The sequence below is a fragment of the Lissotriton helveticus genome, chromosome 7 (assembly GCF_964261635.1).
Source record: "Lissotriton helveticus chromosome 7, aLisHel1.1, whole genome shotgun sequence".
NCBI classification, from domain to species: domain Eukaryota; kingdom Metazoa; phylum Chordata; class Amphibia; order Caudata; family Salamandridae; genus Lissotriton; species Lissotriton helveticus.
Genome location: NC_136068.1, coordinates 363,965,875 through 363,981,749, shown reverse-complemented (window position 1 = coordinate 363,981,749; position 15,875 = coordinate 363,965,875). Strand labels below are relative to the sequence as shown.

The window sequence follows — 15,875 nt, the reverse complement described above, 5'->3', positions numbered from 1 at the left end:
TCCTGATATCGATCCATTACTTGTTTCTATAAGAAAATTTGATAATATTACAGGAATTAATATCAAAGAGGTTATTATTAAAACTTTAGCATATGCTGATGATGTATTGTTATCTAATAGTAATCCTTTATCCTCATTCCCCTCATTACTTGAAATATTTCATTTTATTCCACAGTTTCTGGATATAAGTTAAACACTAATAAAACAGAATTATTTCCTTTGAATATTTATTGTACTCCTGATATGATACCCGTGAATGATATAATTTAGCAAAAGGATACATTGAAATTTCTTGGAATTGAATTTTCCTCATCTATGAATTTAACAATATCATTAAACTGTGACTATATCATAAATTATATTAAAGATAAAATAACCAAATGGTCTTCACTTCATCTTTCATGGTGGGGTAGAATGGATTCTATAAAAATGACAATTGCACCAAAAATATTTTACACTCTTGCCATGATTCCCACTCAATTTCCTTTAAAAATTAAAAGTACCTAAGTGTAATGGAGGCTTTGGATTACTAGTTTTTTAATTGCGATTTTTCAACATAAAAGACACGTTGCAATCTATTACAAATTTCATCCAAAAATACACTATAAAATCAATAATCTAAAACTACATTTTATATATCAGCACAATTAATAAATAATACATGCATATTTACATATAAAATAAGTTCTAAAAAAGGATTAAATATATGAACAGCAAAAAGACTTAAGACAATACCATGCATAATAAAAAAAAGATCATTACAATACAGAATCCGGAATTGATATGCAATTGCTCTGCTGGGCTGCACATAGCAATTTCGCCCCCCCACCCCCTGTTCTTCATACATAATGCCCATGCCCAACACAAGAATTTAGCTATTCCAATCACCACGACGTCGGAGGAGTCAGACTTCAATAATCTCTTGGCTACCTTCGCTGAACGTGTACCCAGGGATTGGCATACTGGTTTCAACCAAGTGCTTCGTGGTTTATGATAAACCCAGGCAAACAAATAGAAAATGATCAATATTTTCTATTTAATCCTGACAAAAAAAGCACTTATCACTACTATCAGGATTCCATTTGCTTGTTAGCCAACGAAGAGGTAATGTCCCTACCCTAAACTGATGGAAGAGTTTACGATCTTGTTGCTTCGTTATAAGGTCCCAATAGGTTTCCAAAAGGGGTTTATCGTTAATTTCAAGATAATCCCTCGACATGGACGGGCTAATATGGGAGGAAAATCTTCGAACTTTAATCAACTCCCAATACGCTGCTCTATAGGATCTTTTGGACGGGAATACAGCTGTCTCTGGGTGGTCCCAGAGAGTCCTCAAACCCATGTTGCTCAACAGGGATTTGATTCCAGTCAACCACGGGATCCTATGTGAGCGGCTTAACCCCCTTACTTCCAGCAACGCCTTTGCGTAAAAGTAAAGTTCCGGGGTGATCCAGAGACGCCTTCAATAAGCCAACGGTCTATACCGTGCAACATCCTCAACTGCCTGACAACCAAGGTCAAGAAGGAGTGGAATACTAGGAGAAGATTGGGGGAGCCCACTAAAGATCTCATAAATTTCTTCTGAGCTGCAGCCAGTGGAGATAAATTACCAAAGCCCCAAATTTCAGCACCATATAAGATGGCTGGGCACATTTTGGTCGTGTAAATTTTGACAATAGGGGCAATAGGTTTGGTTAAAGACAGCCTGTGCTCCTTTAACAGGGCACCGGCAAGCTGGGCATGTTTCACAGCTAAAATCTCAACTTGAGGCTTCCAACTCAGCTTATCACTAAGTGTATCACCCAAGTATTTAAAAACATCAGTCTGCTCCAATAGTTCGCCACCCATAAAAACTCGTGCTTTGACAGGCTTTGACCTATGGAGCACCATAAACTTGGTTTTTCCTACATTGACCACTAGCTCATGTTCGCGGCAAAACACCTCAACACGGGACAGGGCCAACTGCAGACACTGTCTCGTCTTGGATAATATCAAGGTGTCATCCGCGAACATGAGCAAGGGCACTTTCATACCAGCCAACATTGGCGCATCCGTAGGGTGATTCACAAAGTACTGGACCACCCCATTTATGAATAAAGAAAACAGGGTGGGAGCCAGGACAAAACCCTGTCGGACACCTTTGCTCACCTCAAACTTGTCAGTTACCTCACCTGGTTTCCCCCAACGAACCTGCGCATAGGTATATTCATGAAATTTGGCCAAAATGGTGACTAACTCCTTGGGCATCCCTACGTTCAGTAGAACTCTCCACAATTTAGCCCTTGGAACAAGATCAAAAGTGGATTTTAAATCCACAAAAGCTGCAAAGAGCATACCCCCACCTAGGAAAACCTCCTTCCAAAAAATTAGTGCAAATCTAAAGGCTTGGTCAAGAGTCCCTATATAAGATCGAAACCCTGCCTGCAAAGGAGTCAAGATATTGAATTCAGTCATCCATCCCTGTATCCGGCCCAATATCAGTCTTGCAGCAATCTTTTAAATAGCGTCAATTAAGCTGATTGGTCGATAATTGGCCGGAGCAGAGCGGTCTCCCTTCTTATAGACCGGGATAATCTCTGCTCCGGACCATAATACGGGGAGCGGGGCTCCACAAGCTGTAGCATTGACTAGTGTCCTAATGTATGAGACCCATAAATCTTGATCCTGCTTGAATAAGTCAGCGAGAATACAGTCTGGACCCGGAGCCTTGCCACTCTGGATAAGTTTCAGCACTGACTCCACCTCTCTATTAGTAAACACCAGTGGGTCATCAATTGTAATAAGCGGGGCAACCTCAATGCTACCAGGGCTAGCTTTAAACTGAGCTCCGAAAAATGACACCCACTGCTGGGGATCGACGTTGTTACTCAGAGTTTTTGAGTGCTGCCTGTTTCCCCACTTAAGTAAATCCCAGAAATGAATCATATTTCTACCCTTACATGCATCTAACAAATCCTTCCAACGCTCTTTATCCCAGTCCCTCTTGGCTTCTCTTAGGGCTTTTTTATATTTTGCTCTGCATAGCTTAATGTTGCCCTGAGACCTAGTTTTTATAGCGTCCACCAAGGCTTTATGGGCTAGTCTGCACAAGCTGTTGTACCACGTGCTAGGCTTCAGCGTGCTAGACTTTGCATTTATAAAAAACCTTTTTAGCCCACTAAAGAGATCATTATGAACACCCAGAAGATTCATATTAAGCTCCTCCTGAGACTCGCATTCAGAAAGTTTTTCTAAGGACCCTGTTACCATGGCCCTGATCTGCGCCACATTCCTTTCATTAGTAGCTACTCATGCCCACCGTACCCTTCTTAAGTCCTTGGAGATGGATAAAAGGTTGGGACAGCTATCGCCTTCCCTCTGTTCTTGGCTAGAAAAGCTCAAATCATTAATTTTAAGGACCAGGGGGTTATGGTCACTTTCGGGTCTACACTGTACCTCCATGTCTAGTACAAGAGGCCACAGCTCCATATTCACAAGAATGTAATCAATACGGCTGTTGGACCTACCATTATCAAAGGTAACAGCGCCCTGGCTTTGTCCTTCTATTAATCGCCCTCAAGACCCTTTCCAGACACAGCCCCTTCAATTGTAGTGCTGCCTCGGATCATTTCTTGATGGGTTGAAGATCCAAGTGAGGGACGCCCCATAGTGCATACACCTCATCACTTAGCCTTCCATCTTCAGAATCTAAAGGTTCGAAACAGGTGTTAAAATCACCAGCGATAATCAGATGGCTGGTATTGACCTCTTGGGACAAGTGGTTTTCCAGGGTTGTGATGACAATAGAACTTCTGCCACCAGGTTGACCCCTCGAGTACACATTATAAATGATTGTGTTGAGGCCCTTTGTAGAGGTGACTCTTATAGCCAGAATATCTGGACTATTGACAAAGACCTCGTCCACCCTTATTCCCTCAATTTGCCGTACCCAGCAAGTTAGCCCACCCACTGGTCTACCCCTTTCTCCCCTAGTTGCTGCTTTGGAGAAGTTTAAATAACCTTCATGAAAAACTCCTTCTATGGACCATGTCTCTTGAAATGCCCATACATCCGAGCACTCGATATATGCAGACCAATCTGTAGACATTAATTTAGCTTCCAAGCCCGCTATATTCCAAGACGAGAGTGTCAAAATTGGTCTCACGAGGCTAGGGCCACTATTCCCACTGCTACTACTAGCCACATATGTACAAGTTTCCGATAATGGAAAATTGCCTGGACTAGGCGATCTAAGGGGAGGTTGGACCACAATAGTAGTTGGTATATCCCGCCCTTCTCTTCCCTTACAAATAGGCCCGGGACCACATTTTAATACATCCCTGGACAAGGCACACCCCCTGCCCAGGTTGCTATAAGGACTGATTAGCAGGTTCATAGCAACGTCCTTATTATCCCCACTACCTAAAGTCCACAGTACATTATCACTCCCACTCAGTCAGTCTATATCTTCGAGTGATGATAATACCTCAAAGCGGTTATTAATGTGAATGGGGTAGTCATATCTATTCTGTACCACATGGGGTACCCGTACTTCCCTATTTCTGGGCTTGGTATGACAGTTATAGAAAAAACCTAGAGGGAGTAGCCTAATTCCTTCTGCAATGGATAGAGAGTACCCAGCCATCTCAAAAATTTAACAAACAAATGGGGGTGACCTTAAGCTCAATACCACATATTCAGCAGGTAGGGATTTAAGTGAGTGACCAACCCAACTAATATGTCTCACCATTTAAAATTCTTCAAATAGTTCGTAGCCAATGCCTGTCTTCTTACTCAGAAAGTGGAGAGCCTTATTTTTGAGTGTGGACCAATGCTCCCGGGTCCCCGATGGAAGTGTGGGTACATTCGCAAGAATAATAGTATTTGGTGTAGCTTCCAGCGGGAGGGGGAGACTAGGTGACGTGGCAGGTCGCCCATCTAAACCATACTCCTCCTGCCTCCTAATCCCTTCTACCCCACGTGACGGTAACAGTGGAGCAGGGCTAACATTACTAACACAAGTAGGTGGGGGGCAGACTATACTCACTACAGTATGTGGCCGGTCTGCACTCATTTGGGCAGTCGCCGTATTTCCCAGTTGTTCCTTGTGTGTACCCCCCCGTGTTATTACATTGGACCCCCCATCACGCTGCTTAGTCGACTGCGTAGGCTTCCCTTGAATGGCACAAACCAAGGATTCTTCTATCTTACTAAGCCTTGCATCGACTAAATCTAGTCTTTTCAAGATGGGATCAATAAAAGCAGCCAATTGCTCTCTTAATAGAGAGCAAGGGTCACCCTGAGTAAACTGGAAATTTGGGCGAACAGCGAGGGTGTGGAGGGGAGTTCACACCTGGGTTTCCAAAAACAAAAGCCCCACTTGATCCAGAAGTAGCTGGCTGAGGATTTTGTTTAGTTGTACCACGACCTTTCCTTTTTTTTGTGGGTGGTTCCACTCTTACCCCCCCCAAAGCCTTCTTCCCTCTAGTTTGCACCCTAACTGGCTCACTGAACCACATTGAATTCGCGGAGAGCCCAAGGCGGGTGACGTAGGTATCGCACATGATGTGCTAGGGGATGTTAAGTTACAAGCAGGTTGAGATTCGGAGTTATTCAACATAAGGGGTATCTGGGCACTACGCAGAGAGCCTCCCCTCAAAGGAATGGGTTCCAGTGAGAGCCGGCGCTCTGTAACCTGAATCTCGTGTATAAGGACAGATTCAGCTCGGTTTAGAAACGCATCTAAGGTGCCCAGCCCCCTATCCCTAACCTTCCTTTTGCTCATGTTAGTCAGTACACAATGCCACACAATAAATTAAAGAAAAAATGTCCTAGCCAACCTCCAAAGGACGATAGCACACAGTCATCACAACAATCACAGGCTTACAGTTCTGCACGAAGAAAATCAATAACAGGGACTAGCCCAGCATATTCCGGCTTTTGACGGGCGCGGGATGGGCCCGCCCTTGGCCCGGGCTTCGCCTCGGCAGCGCCCGCGTTGCGGGAAGGCCGATGTATTTTTCAGCGCCTCCTGGCACTGCTGGTGATGCGATTAGAACGCGACCCGGGGACTCTGTATAATGTAGTCCCGGCGCGGTCGATGTGCGCTGCAATCCCCTGTGGACTAATTAATGCGGCGTGCCAAAACTCTGGGTAATGCGGAGGGCAGGTGGCGACAACAGGGCAGCAGAGGGAGTCCAAGGGTGAGTAGCCCTGTAACAAGTTTAACGTCCCACGCTGCGGGAGGGCCGATGTATTTTTAAGCACCTCCCGGCGCTGCTGGTGTTGCGATTAGAACGCGCCCCGGGGACTCTGGATAATGTAGTCCCGGCGCGGTCGATGTGCGCTGCAGTCTCCCAAGGACTAATTAATACGGCGTGCCAAAACTCTGGGTAATGCGGAGGGCAGGTGGCGACAACAGGGCAGCAGAGGGAGTCCAAGGGTGAGTAGCCCTGTAACAGGTTTAGGATTACAATTAAACTAATCAAACAAATCAAGGGGGTTGAGAAACTTCCTGAACAGATGGTTCTGGGGCAAAGAAAGTTCTGGCACTGCTATCTAAAAACATTGTGACCGAAGACCACAGAAGTAATCTTTTTTGCTTCATGGACATGGGAAAAACAAAAGTTCTGTCAAGTCTGTGGTTGTGACAAATAGAGAACCACCAAGCAAGGTACGATAGTTCAGATGTTTCTTTCCAATTTTTTATTATCTGTTGGAATGCAGCAGCAATTAACAAATCAACAATTTGCGTTTGTGATTTCAGTCTATTCCAACTATTGGAAAGACTACCCAGAAAAATGTTAGCAAACGACAGGGAAGCGTTAGTCATGAATATAGTGTTAATTTGGGACCAGACTGCTTTCCAGAACTGCAGAACTTGTGGATATGGGAAAAGTAGATGTTGAAGAGCTGCTTGTGGTAATGCGCAAGACCAACATGTGTCTGGGGTATCAGGGTGTAATTTGTGCAGAGAATCGGGTGCTAGTAACAGTCTATTATAAATAAAAATAAAGTTTGTGTAGTGTTTGCGGCTCTAGAAGATTTCCTAATCTTCGTCCAAATCTTATCTCAAACAGATATGGGCTACTGGATATTTAAATCAGTCTCCCAGGAACGTTAAACCATAGTTTTGGACGTTTGTAAAATTGGAGACGGTGAACAAGTGTAAATGTTAGAAGCCTTCGGCGATTTGGAGATGATATTTAGCCATGCGTGACCTAATGGTAAAGGAACCTGAGACAAGGAGTGAAAATGTGAATAGGAATTTAGCAAAGCAGTATGTAGGAGTAAAAACTTATGTAAGAATGATGATGGTAAGTGGAAAAGAGATTGTGCTTTTGAGAAAGTAAGAAAGGTGTCATTTTCAAATAAATGATGTACCCAAATAATACCCTTATCCCCCCAGGATTTCCAATGAATTGGTTTCCCCTAATGTAGATAAATTTATTATGCCATATGGAGGAGTTGAGAAATGGATTTAAATCATGTGGTTCAACATGAAGGAGTCAATTCAAGATGTTACATGAATATTTAATGATCGGCTTATGTGAGTTCTGCGGTTTCCTTGTAAAAGATAAATATTCTTGAAAAGAGAACAGGGAAAGGAAGGAGCTCTCTAGGTCAAACCATAGAGGTCGTTCATGTGGCAGGGTCGACACACACTTGGATAATTGTTTCAGAGAAAACGCCTTGTGATATTTAGGAAAGTCAGGGAAGCGGACACCTCCTTCAGATTTTGGACACAACAACTTTAATAAGGACATTCTTGGTTTCTTATTCAACCATAGGAATGAAATGAGAATGGAATTAATTTTATTAAATCATAATGTGGGAACAGGGATTGGTAAGCTAGAGAGAAGATAAAGAATTATAGGCATCAACGTAATTTTAATGATGTCTAAACAACCCCACCATGAGAGATATAACAGGTGCCATTCGATCATGAGGGAAGTAAGCTTTTCAATACATTTATTAAAATTAGGAGATCTTGATGACTTGAGGGAAGAAGTAAACCAAATGCCAATGTATTTGATATAAAGGGGGTTCCAAGTAAAATTAGACAAGGAGAAATCTTCCTTAAAAGTCTATTTGGATAGAGGTAGAATTTTGCATTTATCATTATTTAATTTATATCTTGAGACTAAAGAATATGATTTAACTTCATTCAAAAAGGCAGGTAAGGAAGTAGTAGGTTGGGAGAGAAATAAAAGTACATCATCAGCATAGGCTGCCAATTTAACCTGAAGCGACTGAGAGGAGTATCCAGTAATAGACTGATTCTGTCTTATTTCCATCAAAAAAGGTTCCAAGGATAAATGAAATAGAGAAGAAGATAAAGGACAACCTTGTCTCACTCCTCTATGTAAAGTGAAATAAGGAGATGTGAGACCATTGGCAAAAATAGCGGCCTGGGGATTGGAATATATCAAAGAAATTAAAGAGATGATTTTTGGACCAAAACCAAACCATTTTAATGTCTGAAAAATGAAAGGCCAATAAACTCTATAAAAAGCCTGCTCGGCCATAGAATTTAGCACTGGTTTTTAAAAGAAATGAAGAGGCAGCATCTGTTGTGTCTTTAATATATTGTATTTTGGCATTAATAAGGTCTGTTAAGCAATTCTTCGATTTGGAGGTGTAATAAGTAAGCTCCAATTTCTTTATCTTTGAGAGGAGTTCACTATGTAAGGCCCAGGCATTTTTTCGTTTATTAGAGACGTATCTGATAATAAAGTCACGAGCGGAAGCCTTGAATGCGTCCCAAATTATAAGAAAGGGTATACTGTCATCGTTATTGATGAGGAAATATTAATTAAAAAATAAATAAAGGAAGTATTAAAAAGAGGGTCCAAAAGAAAAGTATTATTAAATCGCCATCTCCTGGATTGCGATAAATGAGGCAATAAAACTAACAGGATGGAAACAGGAGCGTGATCAGAAATGAGAATAGGGCCTATGTCTGCAGATAGAAGTGCTTGAGAGGGTGTGTATCACTCACAACGCAACTTTTACGTCGTAATGCTGTTACAACGCAGCTATTACAACGCAGGATCCATTACATCGGATGCCATTACAACGCATGGCATTACAACGCAGATGCTATTACAACGCATACCATTACATCGTAAGTATTGGTAAGTATATAATTTTTTTTAATTTTATTTAATATTATATAATTGATTTAATTATTATTAATTATAAATAAAAATAAATAAAAATATTTAATTATGTTTTTAAATATTATAAATTAAATTTATTAATTTAAGTAATTTTTTTAATAAGTATGAGTATAGGAGTATATGTTTTGGTGTACTGAGGTATATGTTTTGGGGTGTTTGGGTATTTTTATGTTTTAGGGCAGGTTTTGGGTTTTGGGGTACAGGGGTGTTTTTAGGTTTCAGGGCTAGGTTTGGGTTTTGGGGTACAGGGGTGTTTTTAGGTTTCAAGGTAGGGTTTGGGTTTTGGGGTACAGGGGTGTTTTTAGGTTTCAGGGTAGGGTTTGGGTTTTGGGGTACAGGGGTGTTTTTAGGTTTCAGGGTAGGGTTTGGGTTTTGGGGTACAGGGGTGTTTTTAGGTTTCAGGGTAGGGTTTGGGTTGTGGGGTACAGGGGTGTTTTTAGGTTTCAGGATAGGGTTTGGGTTTTGGGGTACAGGGGTGTTTTTAGGTTAAATTAAATTAATTATAATATATTAATTACATTTCTTAATTAAAATAATTAAATTAAATACATTATTTTAAATAATTTAATTTAATTACAATCAAAAAAATATTTAAATTAAATTAATTTAATTATATTAATTAAATAAAATTAATTACAATTTTTATTAAAATTTAAATTTATTAAATAAAAATAATTACTATTTTAAAATGTATTTTAATTAAATTAATTTAATTATATTAACTTAATTACATTTTTTTTAAAAAGGTATACTTACCTATACTTACGATGTAATGCCATGCGTTGTAATAGCATCTGCTATGTAATGACATGCGTTGTAAAGGTTTGCATTGTAATGGTTCCTGCGTTGTAAAAATTGCGATGTAACGGTCTGCGTTGTAAAATAACGCGTTGTAACATCATAGATCCCTTGAGAGACATTGTGTGATGTAAAAAATAATCTATTCTTGATTGGGTCTGATGAGGTGCGGAATAAAACGTAAATTCTTGCAAGGTTGGATTACATAATCTCCAGGCGTCATTTAAATGTGAGTGTTTAATAGTTTGCATAAAAATGTTATGTGACTTGGAAGGTATGAAGGGTACTGTGCTTTACAATATAGAAAGGGATCAAAAACATGGTTGCAATCACCAGCTAAAATCACATTGCTAGAAAAATTTGGGGAAATCAATTGTTGTAAATGGGATCAGAAGGGCGCATCACCAGACGTAGGGGCATATATATTAAAGAGAGAAAGCAAAACACCATAAACCTCTAATCCAGTATACAGCCATCTTCCTTCCTCGTCCTTCTCCTGTGCAACAAGAGAAGTCCGCAATGATTTGTGAACCAAAGTAGTGACACCATTATGTTTGCCATCACCAGGGGAAAAGAAGAGTTCACCAACCCAATTCTTCTTAAGCTTTAAAGATTCAGATTCAGTTAGATGAGTTTCTTTTAACAAAACAAGTGTATCATCTAATTTGGATAAATAAGATAAAACCCATTGTCTCTTAATAGGGGAGTTTGAACCTTTAACATTCCATGTAATAATTTTTAAAGCCATAAATCAAGGGAAGAAAAAAATAATAAAAAGAGCCATTCATAATATAATCTCCAAACACATGCAATAGGATGCCTTTAAGAGCATAAAAAATGTGTAACTTAAGGAAATGAAAAGAGAGAAAAAGAGAGGGAAAAAAGGAATAGATAAACTGAGAGTCATTTTAATAAAAGATGAAAAAATATGAGTGAGTGATATATATGCTTTATTTCGATACATAAATATCTTAAAAGCAGTACATACATTAGAAATTACATTCTTAAGGCAAAGATAAAATACATTATAAGTTTAAAAAGGATAAAACAATCAACACTGTTGTAATAAATAATTAAAAAAGAATTAAATTGAAATGGAAAGCCTTTTAGAGCGGATCACCCATACCCATTTTAAGAATTTAGTAACACCACAAACAATGGGGGACGATGTATCAGTCAGTAAAATACGGAGGGCCACCAAATGCTGTCGTGTACCTAAAAGTCTGCACACTGGTGTAAGCCAGCGCCTCCTTGGAGCACAATAGTCCGGGCATTCAAAAAGAATGTGTGCCACCGTCTCCACCCGTGTCGAACACAGAGCACAGAAGGGTGAGGACTGGGAAGATGATTTCCACCTGGACACCAGGTTGCCTAGAGGTAAAATACCCACTCTGAGCTTAAAGTAAAGAGCCCTGTCCAATGGAATAGAAATGAGGTCCAAATAAGGCTCATATGCAACCACATCTGTGATTCTTAGGAATGCTGCGGTCGAATTGCAGTGACGAGGATTGCCAATGAGTTTGGACGATACCCACTCCCAGTATAGTTTCTTCAGGGTGGCTTTGGGAGGAGCAGAACGGGTAACCCAAGAGTCATCCAACCCCAGCTCCCCCAATAGGCTCTTAACATCCCTTAGCCATTTAATTCGATGCCATCCCTCCATTGCGATCACCTCAGACAAGCCTGCTGCATATGAGGCTAGCTCAGGGACCCTCAACAAGCGAGCCCACAAGAGCAAAGGCCGGAGGCGCGCTTGGTCCGCAATTGATCTGCAGCCCAAGTCAAGAAGCACCGGGACTGTGGGTGTGCTCAATGGGAGCGCCATAAGTTCTTTCAGGAATTTACTTTCCGCTTTAGCTAATACCTCAAGGTTTGAGGTGCCCCACAGCTCCGCCCCATACAGGGCGGCAGTAACCCCTCTGGCTTTGTAAATGTCTATAACCGGGGAAATGCAATGTTTAGCAGATGAGCGATGTTCCCTGAGTAGGACACCAGTAACCCTTTTGTGGCTGAGCAGCATCTTTTGAATGTGTGGGGACCAGCTCATGGAATTACTAAGGCGGATCCCCAAGTAATCAAACTCACAGACCCTCTCCAGGGAACAGAGTTCAAAACCGGGGGGGTCCTAACTTTTTAGGAGGGTTCATGGTAAAAAATGTGGTCTTGTCTACATTAATCGTCAAGCCCCTGAGAGAGCAGAACTCCTGGAAGCGGTTGAGGAGCTTTTGGAGACCCCGAGGTGTCTTTGCGATGAGAAGGGTGTCGTCGGCAAAGAGCAGGGTGGGGATCCGAGTGCCCGCCAGGGACGGGGCATCTGCTGGTTCTTTAAGCAGGTGCTCTACCACACCATTCACATAAAGTGAGAATAGTGTGGGAGCTAACACGCATCCCTGACGGATGCCCCTACACACCGGGATCCTATTGGTTTTCTCCCCATTCGTGCCCCACCGCACCTGTGCATAATTGTCTATATGAAGTTTAATCAAGAGCGACAGGATGTAGGTGGGCAGCCCCAGCCCCTGCAGAACCCTCCATAACTCCTCCCTAGGTACTAGGTCAAAGGCAGTCTTCAGGTCAATGAAGGCCAAGTAAAGACTGCCTTTGCCCAGCACCACCACCTTCCAGTACAGGAGCATCAACCTGAAGGCCTGTTCGATCGTCCCAGTGCCTGAACGGAATCCCGCCTGGAAATCAGACAGTATCTTATGGTCATCAGCCCATTGAAGGACCCTCCCCAAAATCACCTTCCCAGCCACCTTTTGGGAAGAGTTGATGAGGCTAATGGGCCTGTAATTGGCGGGGCTGTCCCGGCACCCCTTTTTGAATATCGGGACAACCTCCGCCCCCTTCCAGGAGTCAGGCACTAGTGCGCCCCTCATGATTGCGTTTAGTAGCGTAGCGACCAATTGACCCCATTCCTTCTTATCGGCTCGTAACAAGTCACCTGGTATCCCATCCGGCCCAGCTGCTTTTAATGGGACCAGGGACTTAATTACGGCCTCCACCTCCCTCGCGGTAAAGTCATCACTGCCCCTAACAAAAACATCATCCTCCAGGGAGAAAGACTCACTAAGGACCCCTTCAGGTTGGGAATACAGGGCCTCGAAGTGGTTGTACCAGATCTGGGCGGGGATGGTACACGTAACCAGCGATACGTCTGGCCTATTCCTAGTTCTAACCAAACTCCAAAAGCACCTTGCATCCTTTCCCTTACTTGCTACCAACAGGTCTTCCCAGAACCTCTCCTCCCACTCCTTTTTCGCTGCCCTTAGGGTGTGGGAGTAGTCCTTCCTTGCTACCCTGATTGCTAGTTGGGACTTGGAATTAACTACCCTATCAAGGCTTTTTTCAGGGTCCTGCATTTTGTTGTGTACCATCCCTGTCTATTCATGGGTTTAGTCCTGTTATTAGCACCAGAAGAGCTTATGGGTAAGATGAAAAGCTTACTTAGGGCCCTGGTTAGATCACAAAAAATCTGCGTGGCCTCCTCAGGCACATGGGACAATGAGCCCAGATTACTCTGGGCTGCAGCCAGCAGTGCTCCTATGGCTGAGACTTTCTCAACAGACAAGACAAGCTTGGCCCACTTCAGTCGCCTCCCACAGTTAGATACACTGGCCATCTGGAAGTTGGATGCCGACAGAGGATGTAATCCAGCCTTGCCCCTGAGCCACTCAGGAGATAATACAAGAGAGAGAAGATTATGATCGCTCTCAATGGTCTGAATAATCTCCATATCACTCAGAGTGCTCCATAAGCATACGTCGAGAAGAATATAGTCTATTCTAGACTATTGTAGGTGTGTTCACCAGTCAAATCAGATTTGGACCTCCCATTGACCGCCCTCAGATCAAATTCCATATTGAGGGCGTTGATCTGCAACGCCACTTGTGACCACCTTTTGATGGGGGGGCAGAGCCAGGGCCGGAATCCCCTTTCTCGAATCCTCCTCTTCTATGCCTAGCATGTCATCAGGGCCTAGGGGCTCAAACGTACAATTTAGATCACCCGCCACCAAAGTGCACAATTTTCTTGTCCGCTGCCTAAGGAGATCTTCCAAAAGAGCAATGGTGGGTGATTGTACGCCTCCCCTAGTGCCTCTAGCATAGATGTTGAAAATGTCTAGGAGCAGACATCCCCGTGAATCCTTTAACGTGATGTTGAGGATGTCTGGTGAGTTTGTAGGGTGCTCCTCCACCCTACAATCTAGGGAGACAGCAACCCAAATGAGGAGACCACCCGAAGGGCGACCCCTCCCTGACAAAGGGGAGACAGCTGGAACAAAGTGGGATGAATATCCCACCTTATGACAGGGCTCCTTACCCCACGTCTCCTGGAATATACAGATGGAATATCCCTCCAGGAGAGCGTTCCAGTCAGGCAACCCCAACTTCCTATCGATTCCCGCGATGTTCCAGCTGAAACTCCTAAGGACTGGATCCGCCACAGCTGTATCACTGCCAGAGTCGAGGCCTCCTCCCACCTTCAACGGGTCCTGGGTCGTTTGACTGCCAACCCCACCTTGCCTCCCAGGAAGCTGATTTCTCTCTTGTATGGGAGTGGGGACTGCCATACTCAGAGGGAGTATACCATGATCAATGGTCAGCCCTCTCAGCTCAGTGACATCACCTGAATTACCAACTCCGGGGACCTCCCCATCGATGCCGTCGGTTCAATAACCCGGTGGTCTCCACCCTGGCGATGGCCAGACTGCCTGAGGATAGAATTGAGGGTTAGCGGGAAATTCAGAATAGGCGGAGCTATTGCTCCAACCCATGCCGAGTTCTCGGCCAATCGGGGGGGTGACTGATCTTGGATAAAAAAAGGTTAGGTCCACTATGCCAATTCCCGGCCCCCCGGGATTAGGTTTGTATTTGCAGATAGTTTGTGCTACTCTACTATCCCTGAAATTAACCACCACGCAGTCTCCTTCTAAATGCTTGTGGCCATGACCCACTCAACCCACCCTTCTGGCTCCTATAATTGATCCATCAAGGCCCCTAGGAAGGGGTCTGTTGGACTCTAGCCAGTGCAACGTTTTATTTGTTAAGGCTTGAGGGGATTCATTTTGATCAGCCTTCAGGGTGGGTACATTTATAAGGACAACAACATAGGGGTGACAGTCTGGGGGTAGGTCCATAGGAGGGGATATTGGGGCAACTTTGGGTAGTGGAACTTTTGGGACAGCTTTTGTTGGTAGTGTTTGTGGGTGGATAGGAGCAGGATTATTATTTGTAGTTTTGGGTGGACAAGCCTGACTATTAACTTTACCTTTACCCGTCCCCTTTGGTGTTCCCTTCGGTTTAGCAGGACCACTCCCACCCGGCAACTCAACCCGGCCCGGCTTCATGCCCGGGACTTTAGAGGGCTTGGGAATACTTGGATGGGCTTGCCTTTTTTGGCGAATACTCCCAGAGGTAGCCACAAGCGGCACTGAGGGAATATTGTCGGTCAACTGGGGAGTTACCAAGATAGCCGCAGAGGATACAACAGGCAAAGCCTGCTGGGGCTCTGTGGTTTTCCTGTTTCCAGTGGGCCCTCCTTGTCCCTCTTCCCTTGTCCTAGAGTGCAGTTTAATGAGTGCTTTCAACGAAAAAAAGCTATCCAGGGTTGACTGTTCAAACCTGTCTATCCTGTCACACAGCCCTGTTACTCTGTCGACAATCGGGGACAACAATGTTTTCAGCAATTCCTCGATTTGTGCAATAGAAACAGGGACACAGGGAGCTGGTGGCTGTTAACTAAAAAAGGGAGCTGCACCTGCTTTTTCTAGGTCGGGACCACTCCCCTTGGTAGAAGAAGAGGGATTTATCGAGCCCAAACCCTCACTCGTTTTAGTACCTATGCCCTTGGTCCCCTGTTTCCTTGATTTCTTGCACAATTTCAAGGAGCTTCTTTTACGCGGGCTAGCAATCC

General features: G+C 43.4%; 1 protein-coding gene across 1 annotated transcript in view; it reads left to right on the top strand.

The window, feature by feature from the left end:
- Positions 1-15,875, top strand: part of ASIP (agouti signaling protein) — a 497,833-nt gene that overhangs the window by 234,504 nt on the left and 247,454 nt on the right. The gene's annotated exons all lie outside the window — the stretch shown is intronic.